Source organism: Rattus rattus, chromosome 13 (assembly GCF_011064425.1).
Source record: "Rattus rattus isolate New Zealand chromosome 13, Rrattus_CSIRO_v1, whole genome shotgun sequence".
Lineage (NCBI taxonomy): Eukaryota > Metazoa > Chordata > Mammalia > Rodentia > Muridae > Rattus > Rattus rattus.
The window spans coordinates 5560696-5583338 of record NC_046166.1 but is presented as its reverse complement, the minus strand read 5'-3'; the positions used below and the strand labels follow the sequence as shown (position 1 = coordinate 5583338).

General features: G+C 45.3%; 1 pseudogene; it reads right to left on the bottom strand.

The window, feature by feature from the left end:
• The window catches only part of LOC116914926, a 57404-nt pseudogene that overhangs the window by 31943 nt on the left and 2818 nt on the right, over window positions 1-22643 (bottom strand).

Below are 22643 nucleotides of genomic sequence, written 5' to 3'. Positions count from 1 at the left end.
TTGCCCTCTGATCTCCACAAGCACGCCATGGCACGTGTGCTGCAACACGCACACATGCACTCAAACACACACACATGCAAAATTTTCAGATACTATCAAATCCAGTAAGTAACAGAAAGAATTTGTATTTATTCATTTATAGTAAGAGATACTTACTAGTTTGAAATAGTGAAAGGTTTCCTGGAATTCTGATAAGCTAATTGATAAAACAAACGGCTTCCATCAGCTCACCGAAGAAACAGGTCAAATTCTGACTGACTCAACACAGAATAAAGGTAGCAAATACATTTAAGAATGAGTCACCGTGGGGCTGGCTGTGAGGCTTGTGTCTGTAGACTCAGCACGTAGGAAGCTGAGGCAGGAGGATTGTCAGCCTGAGGGTAGCTAGCCTGGGCCACATAGTGAGTTCTAAGCCAGTTCAAAACAAAACTAAATAAATGGCAACAAGGTAGTCAAGGCAGTGAGGATGCCTCTCCTGACAGACAGCTCAGAGGGTAGACCAACACCATGATCCTGGTTTAAGGCCAACATGGCTGACAGGAAACTTTGAATTTCTCTGAAATCTCATGACTCGAAAGGGAAAAACCTTGGTGGAGCTTTCTCCCAGTTGGACAGTAACCCTGAGGATTCACCTAACACCGTCTCTCATCACTCATTTTATCAGCCAGGGGTGTTATGACTTCATGGTCTTTGGGTCAAGAAGTTTAATGAAGTAGTAAAGATGGATGGTGGTTTGAATGAGAGTGGCCCCCATAGGCTCATATGTTTGAAAACTGAAGGATTGGGATGTGGGGCCTTGTTGGAGAAAGAGGATCACTGGAGGGCATTTAAGGTTTCAAAAGCCAAGCCGGACCCAGTCGTTTCGTCTGTTATCATCGCGGTGGGGAAACATGGCAGTTTGCAGGCTGACGTGGTAGTGGAGAAGGAGCTGAGAGATCTACATCTTCATTTGCAGGTAGCAGGGAACTAGTTTCCTGTCTTGAGCTCTGACACGCCCAAAGCCTGCCCCTGCGGTGACGTACTTCCTTCAACAAGACCACGCCCACTCCAACAAGGTCATACCTAAACGTGCTACTTCCTACGGGCCCTATGGTGGTCATTTTACTCAAACCACCACATGCTCCTTGTCAGAATCATCTGTTTGTTCAGTGGCCGTGGATTAAACACCCAAATATTCGTTTTATTTTCAACAGAGGGCAGCGTGGGGAAGTCCTAGTTTATTTTAATTGTTCCTGTTGTTTGCGACCCTTGCTCCAGGCTCCTTTCGAGCTCCTCTGCCTCCTAACGGGAGTTGCTGACTCTTTTTCTCTCTTCAATTCGAATGAACAGTGACTTTGGAAAACCCGTGGAAATGGCATCATGCCCACTCTAACACCAGGGTAGTAGGGGTTGGCATCCCTGATTTGTAATTTGGCATCCTGAGAGGTCAACACAGAGGAGCCACAGGGCAGGGAGTTTAGTAAGTGTACGGGGGCTCTCGTGGTTGCTCACGTCCCTTGAAAGCTTTAGAGCAGAGGAGACCTGCGCATCTAGGACGCAAGTCATTCCCTTCTCCACGGGACACATGCCTCCCTAGCATTTTTCTGGGGACTAACCTATCATTTGGAAGTTACCAAAGCATAGCCTTCCACTGCAGAGGAGGAGTAAGGAAAGGAGGCCACGCACACAGTTCTGAGGACCAGTGGACCGACTGCCTTTCCGCTTAGACCTCTTGAGTTCAAGCATCTGCGGAAGTGTATTTATAGGCTTAACTGAAAGGGTCTCGGTTATTCTGCGGCAGAAACCCAGTGTACTGGCTTTAGTCCAGTTCTGGAAAGCTGAAATGTTTGACTCTTTTGTTTTATTTTGGGAGTGTGCTGTACTGGTTGGAATCAAATGAGGAAGCAGTGGATTGTGAGCAAAATGCTATATTTTTAATTTTTAATTTATTGCGTGCGTGCGGGTGACTTGGTTGGGAGCTTGACAGTCACTTGGTCATTTGGAGATGGTTACTCAGTGTTTTAGGCTTTATAGCTGGAGGATTTTGTTTATTCTTCTTTTATTTGCCCCCTCCCCTTGTAGATGCCCTCGCTCTCTACAAATGCCCCCCCCCTTCAGCTTTGTGTCGCATAAATTGCAGTAGCCTTCCTCTTCCCTCTTCCCATGCTCCCAACTCCCCATGGTCCCTTTCTGCTTTTCAGTCTTACTTATGTACGCATCTACATAAATTTAAATCTAAAGTCTGAATGTGAAAGAAAACATGTTTGTCTTCCCCAGACTGGCTAACTTTGATTAACATAATGATCTCCAGTCTCATCCATTTGCTTACATAATTTTTTTATGGCTAGATGTAATTCTATTGTGTATCTATGCCACACTTTCTTCATTCATTTGGTGAATCGAAACATCCAGCCTGGTTTCAGATCTTGGTTATTGCAAAGAAAGCAGCAACAAACATGGATTTGCAAGTATCTCTGTGGCGTGCTGACTTAAACCCTTTGGGTAAATACCCGGGACAAGTATGTCTGGATTAGTTAGCTCTATTGCTAGTGTTTCGAGGAAGCTCCTTCTGATTTCCATAGTGCCTCCACCAGTTCACCTGTTCACATTAAATACAATAAATACAGCTCCCTTTCCCCACATCCATATCAGCATTTGCTGTTTTCTTAATGCCGCCCATTAAGACTGGAAGGAGATAAAGTCTCAGTTTCTGTTTTAGAGGCAAGGTCTCATTATTTACCCATGGGTGGCCTAGAACTCATTATGTAGATAAGGCTGACCCTGTACTTACAGTGGTTCACCCTGCCTCTGCCTCTGCCTTCTGAGTGCTGGGATTAAAGACACATCTACTATGCCTAGCCTCCTGGTTTACTTTCCATTTCCCTGAGGCTGAGGATGTGGAACATTTCACAAAACATTCCTTGATTTTTAATTTCTTCCTTTAAGAAATGCTTAATTAACCTCGCTCTGTGTCTTCATGTATTTGTGTTTCTTGTCTGTCTGTCTCTCTCCTTCTCCCTCTCCCTCTCCCTCTCCCTCTCTCCCTCCCTCTCTCCTTCCTCCCCTGTGTGTGTGTGTGTGTGTGTGTGTGTGTGTGTATGTGTGTGTGTATGTGTGTGTTTATAAGCTTACAGGATTATGTTGTCTGCAAATCAGGATAATTTGACTTATTCCTTCCCTATTTGTATTTCTACATCTTGTCCTATTTTTCTAGCTATGACTTCACGTACTTTACTGAATAAAAGTGGAGAAAGTGGGTGTCCTCGTCTCATTCCTGATTTTAGAGAGTTATTCCCCATTTGGAATACTGTTGGCTCTAACACAGCTTTCACTACGTATTCTTCCTTTGTGTCATGTGTCTGTTTTGACACTTAGCAGTCTGGATTCTGAATGATCAGTCCTTAACAGTCCTGTATATAGACTATGAGCCCCTCTAGGACAGAGATCTCTTCTGCCCAACCTGAAAACTCAGCATGTGCCTGGAACTTAGTAGGCTCTCAATAATATTTCTCAAAACAATGAATGGGTGCTGTGGTGATTTGAAGGGCGTGTGCCCAGTAGTCTTGGGCATTTGGAGATCTGTTTACCGGTTGTTGGTAGTGTTTGGTAAGGCTCGTGCAAGTGTGTTGCTGGGATAGACTTTGAGAGTTTAAAGACTGGACTCTCATTTTGAGTGAGCTCTCTGCTTTGTCTTCATAGCCCAAGATGTGAGCCCTCAGCTTCTTGCTCCAGCAACCAAGCCACTGCTTGCTGCCATGTTCCTCTGTCATGAGAGGCTCTTGTCCCTCTGAAACTGCTCAAAAAAACAGAACAACAAAACAAAACAAAACAAAACAAAACAAAACAAAACAAAACAAAACAAAAACCTTCTCCAAGTTGCCTTGGACATGGTGTTTTATCCCAGCAGGAGAAAAGTAACTAAGACGGGTGCCGAATAAGGGCCCAGAAGCTAACAGCATTTGTAAGAAGGAGTCCTTAAGTATTTGGTAGAATCCCAACTCTGGAGAGCTAAAGCAAGTGGATTTGTCATTCAAGGCTATATATTACACATCATAGCAAGACCCTGTCTTGACATAGAAAACATCAGCAAAAACTGGAAGAAGAAGGGGGAGGGGGAGGAGGAGGAAGGAGAAGAGGAGGAGGAGAGGAAGAGGAGGAGGAGAGGAAGAGGAGGAGGAGAAGGAGAAGAAGAGAAAGAAAGAACAGCTTGGAGGGGGAATGTGGAGGAAGCAATATCCACTAAAACAAATTCATGTTGTGTTCATTTAAGGCAGACTAAGGCTGACTCTGCTAGCTGGAGCTCGTTTTAGAAATAAATGTTGTACTTTGAGAACAGTCATTTCCTGTGTTGATACAAAGGGAAGGACTTTGCGATGAGAGATGCTTGTACCCAGATGGGACGTGTCCACATACTCCCTATTGTCAGTAGCTTGACATGAGTCAGGAGGAGACGAAGCCTTAGGCCAAGAGTTCTGGTGAGGCACTCTTGGCTGACTGACCTCAGGCACGTGGCCTAAGCGCACAATTCTTTCATCTGTCTAGTAGGGGTAACAGCAGCGGCCTCACAGGGCTGTCGGGAGGATGTGTCAGGAGAGGCTGCTGCTGCTAGCACACAGTACCAGCTTCTTCTACCTCCTCTTCCTTCCATTCCTCTTCTTCCTTCCATCTTGCTACCAAACCTGGCTGTGGGCTGTTTCTCCTGCTTGTATTCACGCCTGATCTCTAGGAAGCAAGTTGGTGTCCATTCACGGTGTTTGTTCATCGTGGCCATGATATTTTCCATAGCCCTTGAAGGCTTTCAGTGGAAGCACGTCAAGAGCCTTGCTCCCGGAGTTTTCAAAAGAGCTCATTGCTTACAATTTTGGTCATTTAATTAGCAATCCTCCTCCTACACCCACTCTCACCCAAAGTTGGATGCCACCATCGTTCCAAGTCCCCAGCAATAGATCGCTCAGTGCTCCTTATTCTTGTTGGTGTGCAAGCCTACTTTGGTGTTTTTTTTTTTTTTTCCCTCCTCAGAGATTTTACCGGGTGAGAAAATGACATTGAAGATGGTTTCCTAAACGCTTGGCCTCCAAGGTGACTGCTTCTAAAAAGCCATTAGTGATGCAGAGAACTCAAGCAGACCTTGCCCTTCTGGAGAGGCCCCAGGCTCCCCCAAGTCTATCTCCTGCCTCCTCTGTGGTAGTTCAAGGTCAAGTTCATCTATGGCGGTGGTGGAGGTTTGCTCATTTGGTACCTTATTTATGTAATGTGCTGGTTGTGAGGGAGTGTGGATGTAGATGATTCATAGGCAGAAGCAGAAGGAAACAGATTGCAGGAGCCCAGCTCCTTTTCCTTGGGTGTCCCTGGGTGTCCCCTCCGCCCCCAGCTCTCCTTGTCCTTCCTGTATGCTTGGCTCTGTCATGGCTATTGGGCTGAACATAGACCTGGCCTCTCCAGGCAGCTCATGTGCTGGCCCTGTCAGGGGCACTGGTCTACTAGGGACCACAGAACTGAAGCTGATTCTGGAACCACACCCAACTCTTTAGGTGCGATGCTCATTCTGAAAAGCCCAGACCATAGAGTAACATAAGGAATTCTAAAAAAGTTAGTGTGACTACTTCAGTGCTTATTTTTTTAAATATCAAGATTTTTTTTAATCTCATTTTTTTTTTCTGTTGCCAAACCCCACTTTTCTGGGACATGCCTGGTTCCTGTGCTTAGCCTGCTGTTTATTGAGTACCCCATGAGCAGAAAAAAAATATGCTTTTTTTTTTCTTTTTTCTTCTTTTTTGGTGTGGTTAAACTACAAAGGGACTTCTGCATGACTTACAAAAAGTTTCGTTTTAACTGTAGGACATACCTTCTTGTGACATCTCTAGTCCCTGATGTGGCCAGAAGAGCCCAGACTGAGCAGGTTGGTAGGCCTGGTCAGTGTGCTGAAATGTGAGAACCAAGCTAGAATTGATATCACAGAGTCAAACCCTAGGTTACACAGAGCAGGATTAATTTTTGTGGGGTTGCTCAGCCAGACAGTTCTGCTCTTTTGGATTGAGCTTTCTTAGGGGTAGGCATGGAGGTGGGCATGGGGATGGGCATGGGGGATGCTTGGACTCTTGCCCAACTATCTCCCTATTGCAAGCAGCTCGTCAGGCTATGCTTGTGCAAGGCAGAACTGAGAGTAAGCGTAGGGTCCATCAGATAAGCATTGCTTGCAATGCATTTGCTCGTATCCCATTTGCCAAAACAACTCACGTCAGCATTTGTATAGGAGTAGATGGACCTATAACATGGCAAAAGAGCTTGAAGTCAGGGGGAGGTGAGGAGCTGGGGTCAGTTTTGTAATTTACTATCATGTGTAAACTTGGGAAAGTTCACTTGTCTTTCTGAACCTCAGTGTCCAATGGGACATTGTCTTGAAGTAGATAGACTTCATGGTCTTTAGCTGTTCAAGAATGTATGTGAATCAGGTAAGTGAATTTGTTTAAATGGGTGTGACTCTGGCTATTTAAGTTCACACATGTCTTATGAGGCTGGCATTACTTTGGTTTCCAGACTTAGGAGGGCAAATGTATACCCTGTTAGATGTTTCTTTATTAACAGACTAGATGCTGTATAAGATAGAGCTCTCCAGGGAAACAGAACCAACAGGATGTGTATGTATATAGAATTTTATTAGTTTCAATGCTGGGATAGAACCTAGCTAAGCCTTGCCCATAGTTAGGTAAGTGCTATAACTACTGACTTCTACCCCTAAGTCCCTAGCCCTTCAGCCCCAAGTTCCTAGACCCGTCTCCCAGTCTCCCAGTCCCCAAGCCCCAACTCTTCTTTTGAGAAATGTGAAGACCAGACTATGAAGTTAGGCTTGGCACATTCACGCTGACCTTGAACTGTGGATCTTCTGATCTCGCCCTCCTTGGGACTAGGGATATGGGTGTGTGTCACTACGCCTAGCTAAGAGCTTTATTTAAGAACTGTTATATGGAATTATGGAGATGTGTGGTAAGTCTAAATTCTGTACAGTGGGTTAGCGCAAACACCAGGGAGAATTACACTTCAAGTTCAAGGACAGTGTGTAAGAAGCATTTGCTGTCAGTCAGGGGAGGTCAGTCTTGGTTCAGTTGAGGTCTATTTCTAATTGGATGAGACACACACACACTACGGAGAATAATCTGTTTTACTCAAAGTCCACTCATTTAAGTGTTTATCTCGGAGGCTGAGGACATGCTTCATGTTTAGCCCTAAATTCTCCCTCACCACCACCATGCTAATCTCATTTTAAAAAAGTCTTCATAGAGCTATCCAGAATATAGTAATGTTTGCTCAAACACCTGGGACTGTGGCCTAAAGAAATTGCCACACTAAGTTCCTGGAGAGATGGCTCAGAAGTTAAGAGTGCTGGCTATTTGTTCTTCCAGAGATTCCGGAGTTCAGTTCCCAGCAACAACATGGATGCTCGCAACCATCTACAGTGAGATCTGGTGCCCTCTTCTGGCCTGCAGGCATACATGCAGGCAGGACACTGCGTGCATAATAAACAAACACACAAATTGCTGCACAAATATGAGATGAGTCTGGAAATGTGGCTCAGTGGTACAGCATTTGCCCAAAACAGAAGAGCTCTACAAAAGGCTACGAAACAGCGACAGGATAAATGAGTGAATAATTGAATAGCAAGGCCTGGCGGTGTAGCCTTGTAAGGCCAGCTACTTAGGAAGCCAAGGCAGGTGAATCACTCAGGGCCAGCCCGAACTACAGAGTGAGTTTAAGGCTAGCCTGGGAAAACTTAGCAAGACTGTTTTAAAAATAAACAGTTTAAAAATAAGAATGGAGAAAGGGCTGGAGACATAGCTGAGTGATAGAATGTTTGCCGAGAATGCATCTGGGCTGTAGGTTTAATCTATAGTGTGGAAGAAAGAAAGAAATCAGTGCTGTGGACTCGGGCGTACATCTAAACATTAATTCAACAAATATATATCGAGCACCTGTGGTGTGACTGGCACAAGTTTACCTATTGTTGCCAGCATAGTACTTGCCTTCAAAGCACCATTGGTCTCATAAGAAGTAACAGAGCAGCGATGACAAAAATGTTTGCAGCATGCCCTGCTCTCCATGAGGTGGAAGCTGAAGCAAGCTTTCTTGTGCACGTTGTTTCCTTTAATCCGATAGGTAAGTAAGTGTTGTCAGGATTCCTTTCCTGGAGGGATATAAACAAATAGTCTTTTCCTCATAGCATCCCAAGACAAACCAAAGGAGGATCTCACCAAAGTTCAGCCTGGGCAGCCAGTGAGTTTATCCCTAGTGTGGCCTCTTACAGATGCGAGAGTACAGGAATAGGAAGACTCTATTAGACTTATTGTGCCTCTGAACTGCTCAAAGTGGGGTTCAGAGGAAACTCTGTGCTGATGCATGTGGGGGAAGAGCACTCCTGTAAGGACGTAGACACTCAGAGCGGGTCTCTCTGCAGAAAGGATGAAGTGGATTTGCTCAAATGGCCCCAACTCCTCCTCTTTTGATGTCCACACATGCTTGTTCATTCGCCTCTTTCTGAGATGGGGCTGCTAAGAGAGATGTTCCCAAGATGGACTTTCAGACACCAGGAGAATGGTGAGAGTCTGATTGCCTCCCCATCTCCTAGGCTCAGAGAGTGGCAAAGCAAGGCAGGAGGCAGGGCTCTCTAAGGCAGGTGACATGCCAGGGGGCTTCTTCTCTCCTTCGCAGCCGGCCCTGGGCTGCATAGAGTTGTGTAGACAGTAGCCATTGTCCTGGCCGTCACCAGCAGGGAAACAAGACTCGAAGCGGGGAAGAAGGACCTGTGGGGGCAGAGGAGGGGGTTGCTTATGTAAGTGGTTTTTTAGACAGATGGGAAGCTCATTTTAATTGCATAAAAGGCAATCTTCCTTGAGTGGAGATGTAGGTCCTTTGCAGACCTGTGCTACACAGATCTTTCTTCCTCCGTGTTTATAAACGACTTGTTATTTCCATGATAATCGGACACCTGTGTGTTGAGTCCTGTCTGGGCCACTGCGTTCTCGGCATTCCCCCTGACTTGGGGCAAGTGTGCCCTAGACCGTATTGATGGCATCTGTGGACGTGTCATCTAAGTTACAGCTGAAAGAGTGGCTTTGAGGAGTGGAAGGTTAAGTTTTCAGAGCAGGACACTGGGAGGCTAGAACAAGGCAAACGCTGAGCAGGCACACTCTGTTGGTGAGGTGGATCCCTAAAGGTTTCTGTGATGTAAGTGCGAACTTCTTGTGTGCAACCTGGGGCTGGGTAGAAGGGTCCCCTGTTTAAGAGGTAGAGGCCAGTGGAAGGCGACTGGGTCCTAGGGTATCTCATTTTTATTTTATTTTTCCATAGAATATATTCTGATTATGTTTTTTTCCTTTACCTCCTTCCAGAGCTCCATCTCCCCCTCACCCAAATCCCCCCCCCTCTCTCTCCCTCTTATTAGAAAACAGACATTATAAACAAACAAATATCAGACTGGGACAAAATCAAGGAAAAGAGACAAAGAGAAAGCATAGGAATCACATGCAGACACAATGACATGCACATTCACCCACACAGAAAACCCATAAACAAAATCAGAAACCATAATATATAAGGCAAGTAAAGGAGAATGCCCAGGCCAACCATTTCCAGACACAGACGACCTCCAAGAATTCCACTGAGTTCCTCTTGGGTGGGCCGTGTACTGCTGGGCATGAGTTCCACCTTTAAGTATGGTTTGGCTACCCAGTGAGACTGTTGGAGAAAACTAATTTTTCCTTTATGATCAGTTATCAACTGGAGATAGCTTCTAGGTTAGGGGCAGGGGCTTCTGCCCATGTCCCCTCTCAGCACTGGGACCCATCTTGGCTTAGACCTGTGCAGGCTGCTTCTCTGTGAGTTCCTATGCCCATCAGTCCTGTTGCAGCTAGAAGGCCCAAAGGCATTTCGACCCACAGGTTGTTCTGCTAGATCACTGCTTTAGCAGAACAGTGGTATTTGGTTTTTCCACTCGGTCCACAGCCTATCTAGTCTCGGCCACCCAAACACTGTCTTGCATGGGTCCATTTCATGTAGTAGGGCTTAATTCTAATCAGAGAGTGGCTGGTTAGTCCCACACCTTTTGTTCCACTATTGTACACTAGTGCATCTTGCAAGCAGGTCACTATTGTAGAGCAAAGGGTTTGTAGCTGGTTGATGTTCAAGAGGGGTGAAGGCTCTAGATAGGCACTGGCTCAACTCCTCCATGTTCAATAAGTTATGTAGGTGTTCAGCAACAGAACCTTACAAACAGTTTGTGGAGAACAACCAATGGTCTTAGCAATGGCTTGTGTTGTTAGAGTTTCTAGGGGGCTGCTCCTCCTCCTCCTCCTCCTCCTCCTCCTCCTCCTCCTCCTCTGTTCCTTCTCTTCCTCTTCCTCCTTCATTGCTGTTTTGAGACAGGGTCTCTCTATGTAGCCCTCCCTGTCCTGGAACTTACTATGTAGACCAGGTTGGCTATAGACTTACAGAGATGACCATACCTCTGCCTCCCGGTGCTGGTATTATACCACCGGGCTCAGATAATTTATCCTTTATAAAGTACCCAGCCTCATGCATTTAAAAAAAATATCAACACCCAAACAGGATAAAACAAGTCTGTCTGTCTTTCTTTCTTTCTTTCTTTCTTTCTTTCTTTCTTTCTTTCTTTCTTTCTTTCTTTCTCCCTTCCTTCCTTTCTTTTTTTTTGTTTGTTATTTTGCTTTAATGGGTAGTACAACTTCAGGGGACCCCATCATGTTCTGAATCTTTAGTACCTTGAATTCCAACTTAGAAAAGATTTCTTATAGTCTCTCAGAGTTAGCAATCCTAAAACGTAGAGGTCTGAGGGCTACAGCACCTGTCTTTAGAACTGCTCTAGGTTCAGATCTGGAAGGCATTAGTAGTCCATAGCTTGTTTCCCAGAAAGTCACTTGCTTGGACCAGAGGGCACCATTGCAGCTACTTTCAAGGTGAAATTACTTAACCATGCATTTTTATCAGCAACAGTAGATTAGGAACCGATCTTCTCCACCAGGAAGCTGTATGAACAAACTGTTAAGCAGAATGAGGTTTTCTCAAGAAAGAAAGAAGAGTTTTAATTCACTTCAAATAGAGGCTCTTTGCCCAAGCTTCCTCCATGCTGGGTTGGAGGAGGCTCACATAAAGTGCAAGCAGTGGGCCATTTTGCTAATCTTTGGAGAGCCAGTGTTTCACCCAGAGAGACACTGCTAAGTGTTTGTTGGGAGGATTGTATTACAAGTGGCCTCACCAGAACACTGCTCACTAACTGTAATGACAGAGAATGAGACAGGGCTTCGTGCTGGTTGGTGGACCGGGCCACCTAGAGCAAGGAGGGATGGGGGGGGGAGACACATTTCCTGCTGTGTGTGTCCCTCCACATTTCTGGTCACAGAGACTAGAAGTAGTTTCTAGTCTACTAGAAGTAGTAATGCTCCATCTGCATTAGCTACTTTGTGTCACTGTGACAAAGGAGGAAAAACAGTCAGCTCACAAATTCTGAGGATTCAGCCTTGGCTTGCTTCACCCTGTGCACTTTGGAAGAATATCACGTGGATGGGAGTCTGGCAAGTGGAGAGCTGTTTACATACCTCCCTGCTCAAGGCAGATAGGAAATAGAGAGACCAGAAGGGATGGGAACAAAATGCAGACTTCAAGGAACCCTAGCCCATGACCTGCTTCCTCCAGCTCGGCCCTACCTCTTCCAGTTCCCGGAACCCTTTAAAATAGCTGTGGTAGCAGCTGGTGAACCAGATTTCAGTGCAGGCACCATTTGTGGGGACACTTCTCTCCAGGGATATCTTTCTTCCTGCCTTTTGTCCTTGAGGTTTTTACCTTTTCCTAGACACGCTGTGCTCTACCCAGTGCCTCTGTCCTTGTCACCGCTGTCTGTAATGACCCTCCCTCACTTGCTTAGACCCTGGCTTGGTTTCCCGAACATCCTGACATAGAGTTGGGCACTCAGGCCTCCCGGTCAGCCTGCTCCCCTCTCAATCCTGATGCCACCTTTTATCCTCTGGGACTTTGGCAAGTTACCCATCACTTAACAGTGGCGGGTCTTGATCTTTTCATCTCTCTCTTCCCTTGAAATAGTGTGATATGTATCCCAGGCTGGCTTCAGACTTCATGAGCTTGAATCCCTAATCATCCTGTCTCCACCTCCCAAGTACTGGGATTACATGTGTGGACATCATACTGAGTTTTTATGGAGCTGGGGATCAAGCCCAGTCAGTCAGCATGCTAGGCAAGAACTCTACCAACTAACTATAGCTAGGCAAGGGCTCTACCAACTAACTATAGCTAGGCAAAGGCTCTACCAGCTAACTATAGCTAGGCAAGGGCTCTACCAGCTAACTATAGCTAGGCAAAGGCTCTACTAGCTAACTATAGCTAGGCAAGGGCTCTACCAGCTAACTATAGCTAGGCAAGGGCTCTACCAGCTAACTCTACTAGGCAAGGGCTCTATCAGCTAACTATAGCTAGGCAAGAGTTCTACCAACTAACTATAGCTAGGCAAGGGTTCTACCAACTAACTATAGCTAGACAAGGGCTCTACCAGCTAACTATAGCTAGGCAAGGGCTCTACCAACTAACTATAGCTAGGCAAGGGCTCTACCAACTAACTATAGCTAGGCAAGGGCTCTACCAACTAACTATAGCTAAGCAAGGGCTCTACCAGCTAACTGTAGCTAAGCAAGTGTTCTACCAGATAACCATATCTAGGCAAGGGCTCTACCAACTAACTATAGCTAGGCAAGGGCTCTACCAACTAACTATAGCTAGGCAAGGGCTCTACCAGCTAACTATAGCTAGGCAAGGGCTCTACCAGCTAACTATAGCTAGGCAAGGGCTCTACCAGCTAACTATAGCTAGGCAAGGGCTCTACCAGCTAACTATAGCTAGGCAAGGGCTCTACCAGCTAAGTATAGCTAGGCAAGGGCTCTACCAACTAACTATAGCTAGGCAAGGGCACTACCCGCTAACTATAGCTAGGCAGGGGCTCTACCAGCTAACTGTAGCTAAGCAAGGGATCTAGCCAGCTAACTATATCTAGGCAAGGGCTCTACCAGCTAGCTATAGCTAGGCAAGGGCTCTATCCCCTAACTATAGCTAGGCAAGGGCTCTACCAGCTAAGTATAGCTAGGCAAGGGCTCTACCAACTAACTATAGCTAGGCAAGGGCTCTACCAACTAACTATAGCTAAGTAAGGGCTCTACCAGCCAACTATAGCTAGGCAAGGGTTCTACCAGCTAACCATAGCTAGGTGAGGGTTCTACCAACTAACTATAGCTAGGCAAGGATTCTACCAACTAACTCTATGCCCATTTCCCAGCCTTGATTCGAGTTTTTTAAAAAAATTAATGATTTATTTATTTTATATATGTGAATACACTGTAGCTGTCTTCAGAAACACCAGAAGAGAATATTTTAGTTTATTTAGTTTTCTTTAAATTCCAGCACAATTTTTTCCCCCTTCACCTTCCCACCCTTCCCTCATCTCTTTCTAACTTGGCCCCCTGGCTGGCCTGTTCCTTGTTCGACAACTCTCAGCAGGTCTTCAGGAAGCTCCTGTATATTCAGGCTTCTTAGTAGAATTAAGTAAGGTTTCCTCTTCCTGGAATATCTGGTGTGTGTGTGTGTGTGTGTGTGTGTGTGTGTGTGTGTATGCTGGTGCTCCACCAGGGAAGCATTCTACCACTAGCCTTAGGTCAACTGATTTTAACATTGGATTTCCTTCACCACCTCCTGGTGTTGCTGTGCAAATGTACTCTGTTCCTGAACCAGCCCTGGCTGGCTCAGACATTTATTATAGGGCCCTGTCCTTCCTGTCCACTCTCTTACCTGTCCGGCCTCTGCCTGAAGAAGGAGTCTGCACATTAGGAAGGCCTTTCCTCGGTTTGCAAACTTCAGGTAGATAGTCCAGGCTTGCTGCTGGAGGTCAGACTCTGCACTCAGTCTGGGAGAGGCAGTCCACTGGGGGATCACATTCCAAGATACTTTTGTAAATTGTAGCAATGTGAAACCCAGCCGCTTTCAGCCTCATGAAAGGTTAATGTTCCATCACCATCCAAAGTGGCCTGACGTGCTGGCCTCCTGGTGACATTGCTTCTACCACACTGAGTTTCTTCAAGGGCCAGCGTTGTTCATCTTGATTTTAATTTAGGAAATATGGAGAACACCGGTTCTGCTAGAGAGCACAAGGGGGTCATTGCACCTTACTGTCCCTGAATGCATAGAGTTTTACAGTAATCGCTTAAGGCTCCACAGCTAGCAGAAAGTGCTTATCACGCTTTCTTAGAAGGGGAAACAAGAATTACAGAAATGCATTTGCAGTCTAATCTTTTACAAAGTGTTTTTTTTTTGGTGTATTTATTATGTATTTGGGTGTTTTGTCTGCATGTTTGTATGTGCATCACGTGTGTGTCTGGTACCTACAGAGGTTGGAAGATGTGGCTGGACCCTATAGAAGTGGAATCATGGATGGCCGCAGGTCATCATGTGGGTGCTGGGAACCAAACTGAATCTTCCCTACCTGTGGAGCATCTCTCCATCCTACCACAGGGTAATCTCAACTACGCAAAAACAGGTCCAGTTGAGGAAACAGGATTATCTGCATTGTCATTGTTGTTCTGTAAAACTCAAACGTCCGCTAGTAATATTAGTAATTCCTCTTTGAGATTGTGTGTGTGTGTGTGTGTGTGTGTGTGTGTGTGTGTGTGTGTGTGTGTGTGAGTAGTAAACATGAACTTAATCTGAGCCACTTGTCTTAGCCTTCGTGATTTGGCATTTTTTATCCCTGGCCCATGGGAGAAAAGAGTAAGGGAGTTGTCCAAAGTTCCACAGCCCCGAGGGGACAGATAAGTGCTTTCTATGCCGTGCCTCCTCCTCCCAGCGGCAGCCTGTTTTCTCTGGTTCTCCTGCTTTCTTATGAAGACAAAACTGAACAGCTTTTCATGAATCAGTAATACAAGCACAAGGCAGATCATAAAATAATGAGCAGAAGAAAACTTTAGATTAAAAGGAGCTCAGAACGTAGCGTAGCATATGATATAGCATGTGCTTTATGGATAGGTGAGGTCCTAGTGATACAGTATATGCTTTATGCATAGGTGAGGTCCTAGTGATACAGCATGTGCTTTATGGATAGGTGAGGTCCTAGTGATACAGTATATGCTCAATGGATAGGTGAGGTCCTAATGATACAGTATATGCTTTATGGATAGGTGAGGTCCTAGTGATCCAGTGTATGCTTTATGCATAGTTGAGGTCCTAGTGATATAGCATGTGCTTTATGGATAGGTGAGGTCCTAGTGATACAGTATATGCTTTATGGATAGGTGAGGTCCTAGTGATACAGTATATGCTTTATGGATAGGTGAGGTCCTAGTGATACAGTATATGCTTTATGCATAGGTGAGGTCCTAGTGATACAGCATGTGCTTTATGCATAGGTGAGATCCTAGTGATACAGTATATGCTTTATGGATAGGTGAGGTCCTAGTGATACAGTATATGCTTTATGGATAGTTGAGGTCCTAGTGATATAGCATGTGCTTTATGGATAGGTGAGGTCCTAGTGATATAGCATGTGCTTTATGCATAGGTAAGGTCCTGGGCTTGATGCTCTCTGCACTGAAGTCAGATCATAAAGCCGCTAGCCCTTGAAGAATGACTGCCAGCCTTTGGGAACTGTCTTCCAAAACTGGAACATCTTGCAAGTTCAGGAGTGATTGCAGCCTCCATCGGACATTTAATGCTGGCACACCCACCTAAATTAACTCGGTTACTGTGAGGGGGAGAACATCCCAGCTGAAGAGAATTATCTTTCACTTCTTTATTCATTTACTTATCAATTCATATGGAAATAGTCGTTGAAAAACAACCGCATGAAGTCATTCTTTTGAGAATTTGTTATAAATTCCCAGTCAAAGGCATTGCCTCATGGATGTGCCGATGGTTTATGTATGAAGTCTGTGTGAAATGTCACCTTTAGAATTCAGACCCAGAAGCACTCTCATTTCTCATTTGAACTATGCCAAATATTTTATTTTCTGATCTTAGCCACTTGCCGTTGTTTCTCATCTTGTCCTGGCCGCTCGGAAGCTCAACGTTACTCTAAGATGTGATGTTAATGATGCTGATGCCCGTTAGTGTGATTATTGGAGCACATTCTCACTATATAGCCCACGTGAGTCTTACAGTCATCATAAGTGGTGGTTTAAATAGGAATGGCCTCCATAGGCTCACCTATTTGGATGCTTAGTCACTGGTGCTGCTAGAATTAGGAGGTGTGGCCTTCTTGAAGGAAGTGTATCACTAGCGGTGGGTGGACTTTGGGGTTTCAAGTGCTCAAAAGCTAGGCCTGGTCTCTCTCTTCCTGATGCCTGTGGATCTGGATGTAGGACTCTCAGCTCTCCTGCACCATGTCTGCCTGCGTGCCGCCATGCTTCCTGCCATGCTAATGATGGGCTAAACCTCTGAACTGTAAGCCAGCCCAGTTAAATGTTTTCCCTTATAAGAAATGCTGTCCCTTCACAGCAATAGAATACTAGCTAAGACATCCTATATCTCAGGCTGGCCTGTAAGTCATTATTTAGCTTACGTTAGCCTCAAACTCACAGTGATTCTTCTGCCTCAGGCTCCTGAGTGCTAGAATCACAGGTGTACATCATTGTGCCCTGCTTTAGAGTTGTTATTATTATTATTATTATTATTATTATTATTATTATTACTATTTTTTCTCAGCCCTAAGCATTGTGTTAGCTTCATACTTGATATGTTTACTTCTTTCTCTCTCAATGGCTGTGGCTTTTTTTTTTTTTTTTTTTGGTTCTTTTTTTCGGAGCTGGGGACCGAACCCAGGGCCTTGCGCTTCCTAGGTAAGCGCTCTACCACTGAGCTAAATCCCAGCCCCTGGCTGTGGCTTTCTGCTTTCTAGTATCTCTTGATTTCCCTGAAAGGTCACTTCAACTCTTTCTGGAGAAAGGTTATGGGGAAGGGGCTCAGCACTTCAAGGCACAATGCTCCTGTCATCAAACACCTTTCTGTTGAAAGTAGTTAATGGGAGTTGTGTGTGTGTGTGTGTGTGTGTGTGATGATCAATCTATCTGTATACTTTAAAATTGTTGGTGTTAGGTGAATCAATTCAACAAACAAACAAACTGTGTGAGGACAGGCCTGATGGCAAACACCTTTGATCCCAGCACTGGAGAGGTAGAGGCAGATGGAGCTCTGTGAGTTCTAGGTAAGCCTGGTTTACAAAGAGAGTTCCAGGATAGCCAGGGCTGTTACATGAAGAAACCCTGTCTCAGAAAACAAAATAACAATAGCAACAAAACCCATCAAAACAAAAAGTCTGTCTCTCTGTCTCTCTCTCTCTGTCTCTCTGTCTCTGTCTCTGTCTCTGTCTCTCTCTCTGTCTCTCTCTCTCTCTCTCTCTGTGTGTGTGTGTGTGTGTGTGTGTGTGTGTAGGGTGGGGAATGATCAACTGATCCTCCTGTGATAGGGAAGACTGGAGTTGGAGGTAGTGATTTCCATAAAGCCTGCTAGGAACCATGGAAAGCCCCGCTTTGACTCAGGGAGATAAATAGTACTGCATGTGTGCACCAGACAATTGTGCAGCTAGCTTCAGGACCTCGCTTTGCAACTCCATCCCTTTGACAGTCAACTTTACAAATGAAACTTTTATTATATAGAGTGTGGGACGATCAAGAAGATAATACTATTGTTGAAAGCAGCCCAAACTACTGCCATTCCTTTCTGCCTCCCTTAGACTTCTGTACTGATTTATTCACGTATGTGTCCCACCTTCCATCCATCTGTCTCTTCCAAAATACAGTCTTCAGGATGCCAAGCTTATGATTGAGTAAGTGTAGGAACTGGGTCACCCTAGAACCTCTTCTCAGAGATTGTCAGGTATAGTATCATATTAAAAGATTAGACGAAACACTGGGGCCCAGGGTTATATTATAGTTCAGCAGTAGGACACGTGCCTAGCACGCATGGTCTAATTCCTAGCATTCTAATACAAGCAAGTAAACAAACAAACAAATAATAGATTTGAGAACCTTGGTAGCCAAGAAGATCAGTTTACTCTTATTAATCTTCACTTTTTTCAATGTTCTTAAACGTGGAGTTCTTGGAGTATGGGAGATAGCTCAGAGGTTAAGACACTTGCTGTATAAGCAAGCTGAGCAGAATTCTGATTCCCCAGAACTCACGTAAATGGACATACATGGCAGCCCACCAGTGTTTGCATCCTTACAAAGCAGATGGGGTCCTTCATGGAACAAGGTCGATAGTGAGACCAGTCATAGCATTGAGCTTGGGTTTTTATTGTGGCTCTGACTCAGAAGAATATGGTGGAAGAAGGGTGGAGGATACCAGACCATCAACCTTGGGGTGCCACAGGCATGTGTGTGCGCGTACACACACACGCACACACACTGCACACACACACACATACACACACACATACACACACACATACACACACACACACACACACTGCACACACACTGCACACACAAATGCATGAAAAGAAGAAAAATACAGAATTTTCATCTCTTGTAACTCAAGGAATTGATCATGAAAGTCGATGGAGCTGAAAAAAACCTTTGACCTTGAGTCCTAGGTCACATTTGCTATGTATAGTTGTAGGAGACTATTTTAATAGTTTCTATGGGGTTAGTATTTCTCCATATTAACTGTGTTCTCCTAAAACATAATTTTAAAAGATTTTACATTTAATTGATTAATTAATTAATTTTTTGAGACAGGGTTTCTCCGTGTAGCCCTGGAACTTGCTCTGTAGACAAAGCTGCCCTCAAACTCAAGAGATCCACCTGCCTCTGCCTCCTGAGTGTTGGATTAAAGATGTACACTACCATTCCCAGCATTTATTTCTTTTTTTTTTTAAAGATTTTTAAATTTTAGATGTATGTAGTGTTTTGCCTGTATGTTTGTGCCCATGGGTGTAGTGCCCACAGAGACCAGAAGAGGAATCAGATTCTCTGGAATTGAAGCTACAGATGGTTATGAGTCACCATATAGGTGTTGCTATTCAAACCCAGGGTCCCTGGAAGAGTATTGGGCTCTTAACTCCAGAGCCATCTGACCAGCTCCTAAAACATAATTTTAAATGCTTGCCTATAGTTCTTTTATTTGGGTATCTTGTGACTTGGGATAGCTATTCCCTACTACTGGGAGCTTGGAATTTTCCCACTTAGGATTTCCGTAATCGTGTGTGTGTGTGTGTGTGTGTGTGTGTGTATGTGTGTGTGTGTTCATATGTGGATGCATATCTCATAATGGTATGAGTATGTGCATGTGTATGTGTATGTGTGTGTATATGTGTGTGTATGTGCATGTGTGTGTGTATGTTTGTGTGTTTGTGTGTGCGTGTGTGTATGTGCGTGTGTGTGTGTATGTGTGGTGTGTGTATGTGTATGTGTGTTTCATGTGAATGCATACCTCATAAAGGTCACTTTGTAGCTTACTGGGATATGATCTGCACCTAGAACATATCATTGTACAAAGCATGGTTTCTCTAGGGAGCAGTGTTTGCATAAATGAGTAGTTTTGTTTGTTTGTTTTTTGGGTGTGTGTGTGTGTGTGTGTGTGTGTGTGTGTGTATTTTAGGAGCCTGTTAAAAGTACTAGGGACAGAGGGAGGACAAATAATAAGCATAGAAGGCCAAAAAATTGTGGTTTTGCCGCTGAATTGGGTTTTAAAATAATCATTTAATCTTATATGTCCATGGTCAGAGCGCATGCCTAGTTCCTAAACTGCTTCATTTTTACTGTGTTTATATTGTAAATTAATTTGTTATATTTGGTTGTGATAAGAAGTCTTGATAGGGGTAAGATTTCTTTAAAATAACTGTAAGAGGTCTTGGGGAGCTCAGTAGTAAAATACTTTGTAAGCATGAGGACCTGAGTACACACACACACACACACACACACACACACACACACACACACACACACACCTCTAGGTATGTAAAAGCCAGGCATTGTGGCACACACACAGAATGTAGCATTAGGTGGAGCAGGAGGATGACTGGGGTTCTCTGGCTGGCCAGCCTAGCACCATGCCAGCCTGTGCTGTAGAAAAGCTTTATAGCATTTCTAAAGGCTCCAGAGTCTGCAGCTCTTCCTGAGGGATTTCCTCTTTCCAGGTAACTGGCAGGCCCATTACAAGAGGGAGCAACAGGGTGCCCTGTTCTTATCAGAGGGCCTCCAGCTGCGAGGTTTACCTTTCGAGTTCCTGCTGCCAGGTTTAGATAGTTATCTATTAATGACTTGGTAGGCAGTTCAGGATGTCCCTTCTCATCCCATGCCCAGAGATAGGCCCCAGGTCCCATTCCTCTGACCAGGAATCAGAGTTCAGTCTTGGTTTTGGAGCTGTTGGCTGTGGGGGAGAGCTCCAACCCCACTGTTCTTCAAACCAGCAGGTGTCTAACCAGCTACCTGACTTCACACTAGATAGCGTTGAAGCCTGGGGAAGTCACAGTAACCCAGGCTTTGCTGGCATCCGGCCAGCACAAATGCTTCAAGCTGCTGCTTTCTTTGAAGGAGCCTCATTAATGGTTCTGCTTTGGGTCCGTAGCCTGCTTTTCTTCCTTAATTTCTTCCATTAATTTGCAATTCCAGGGGCAGCCAAGGAGGACTTGGCAGAGAGTTGAGCTTGGTCTTGAACAGGGAGTGATCTCTGGGTACACAGTAGCATGGGGATAAGGGCCCGCTTAAGAAGCGGATCTCACTGTAGACCATGGCCAGCCTTTCTGTCATCATGAGAGCAGACACTTTGAATGGGAAGGAATAGCACTTGGAACCGATAAATATAAATGAATTCATTGTGAAACAGTTTGGCCGGTGACACTATCTGGGAATTGGAGACATATTTCTCCTTTCCTCTCTGGTGGCTGTGAAAGGGAAATTGCTGTAACAGGCACCAGCAAACAAGAGCAATAAAAACCAAAGCCACGCATAGGACAGAACGGTGGGGCAGGGGGTGAGCAAAGGCAGGCACGGAAACCTGTGGAGCACAGGTGGATTTTCAAAGTGAGCAAGTGAGACACGCTGCTTTCATTTCCTTATGAGAGGATCGGCGAGAATGCAATCAACTTTTGAATGTAATCATGGTAACAGGAGAAACAGTCAGCAAATCGCTACATAGTAGCAAGAACAGCAATGCAAGCAGAAGGGATTATCAGTGATGCTCCCTCCTCTCCTCCCCCCTCCTTCCCCTCCCTCCTCCCTCCGTCCTCCTCCTCCCCTCCCCTCCCCCCTCCCTCCTCCCCTCCCTCTCCCTCCCCCTCCCCCCTCCCTCCTCCCCTCCCCCCTCCCCTCCCCCTCCTCCTTCCCTTCCCCTCCCTCCCTCCTCTCTCTGCCTCACTGGGGAGGGACTCTGCAATGAAGAGAGGGGCATGTGGCTGCAGGTCCATGTCCCTGGAGTTCGGATGGATGCTCTGTTAGGTGTGGATTCTTCTCTTCTCCGTGGCACTCCCCTGGGCACCAGATCTTTGCTAATGACAGAGGTCTTTTTGTAGTGACACAGTGGGGAGAGTGACAGTTGGCAGCTGGGATGTGCAGAATCAAATACAGATGCACAACTGGAAGGACTGGGGACTTTACAGAGAACCCAACCCCACCCTGACTGCTGACAGTGAACATATGGCTTCAAGGTCCCCCCAAAGTCATGCACCAGTACCATCTACTTAGAGCGATGTGTGTAATGTTCACTAACCCTAGGCCAAGTGAACCTTTTTACAAAAAGTTATTTATATTATTTGTGTGTGTGTGTCTGTGTGTGTATCTGTGTGTGTCTCTGTGTGTGTCTGTGTGTGTGTCTGTGTGTGTATCTGTGTGTGTCTGTGTGTGTATCTGTGTGTGTGTGTGTGCACGCGCGCGTGCACATGCCCACACTCCATCCCCTCTGGCTCTTATACTCTTTCTTTGTTTTGTTTTGTTTTGTTTTGTTTCTTCCTTTGTTTCTTTCTTGTTTCTTTGTTTCTTTCTCCATTTCTTCCTTCCTTCCCTTCTTCCTTCCTTCCTTCCTTTCCTCCCCTCCTCTTGAACAGGTTTCCTTGAGCCCAGAGGGGAGGGATTTGATGGAGACATCCCATTTAGAGTTAAGCATTCCAAGGTCTCTCCCTCTCAGTAATATCTGACTGAGGGTCTCTATTTGCTCCCCCTGCTGCACCAACGATGCTAGGACAGGGGTGAAGGCTCGATGGGTAGGTGTTGTCTTCAGCAATGGGGTCCAGAGTAGTGAGCGATCTTAACCAGTGAGCCATCTCTCTAGTCCCCAGGTACCTCTTTTAAACTCCACACTACATAAGTTGTGGAACTGCCACGGGATTTATGTTCACTGATTGTGCGAAGAACATAAGAAAATGTTCAAACCTACTTGTAGACCTTGGCTGTGCAAGGTTCCTTGAATTATGTGGAACTAGGCGCACAATGCATTGTTTGGTGCCAGGTTCGGTGGACTTGAGTGGGTTGCAAGACGATCCTTGCTTTTCAGGAAGCTGCTCAGAGGCCAAGTAGATTGTGTATGCAAGTATACAGTCAGAGACTGAGCCTAGCCTGTGGTGGAAGTGTGGGACTCTGAGAATCACAGGAGACTCTAACTTCCAGGAATGGTGG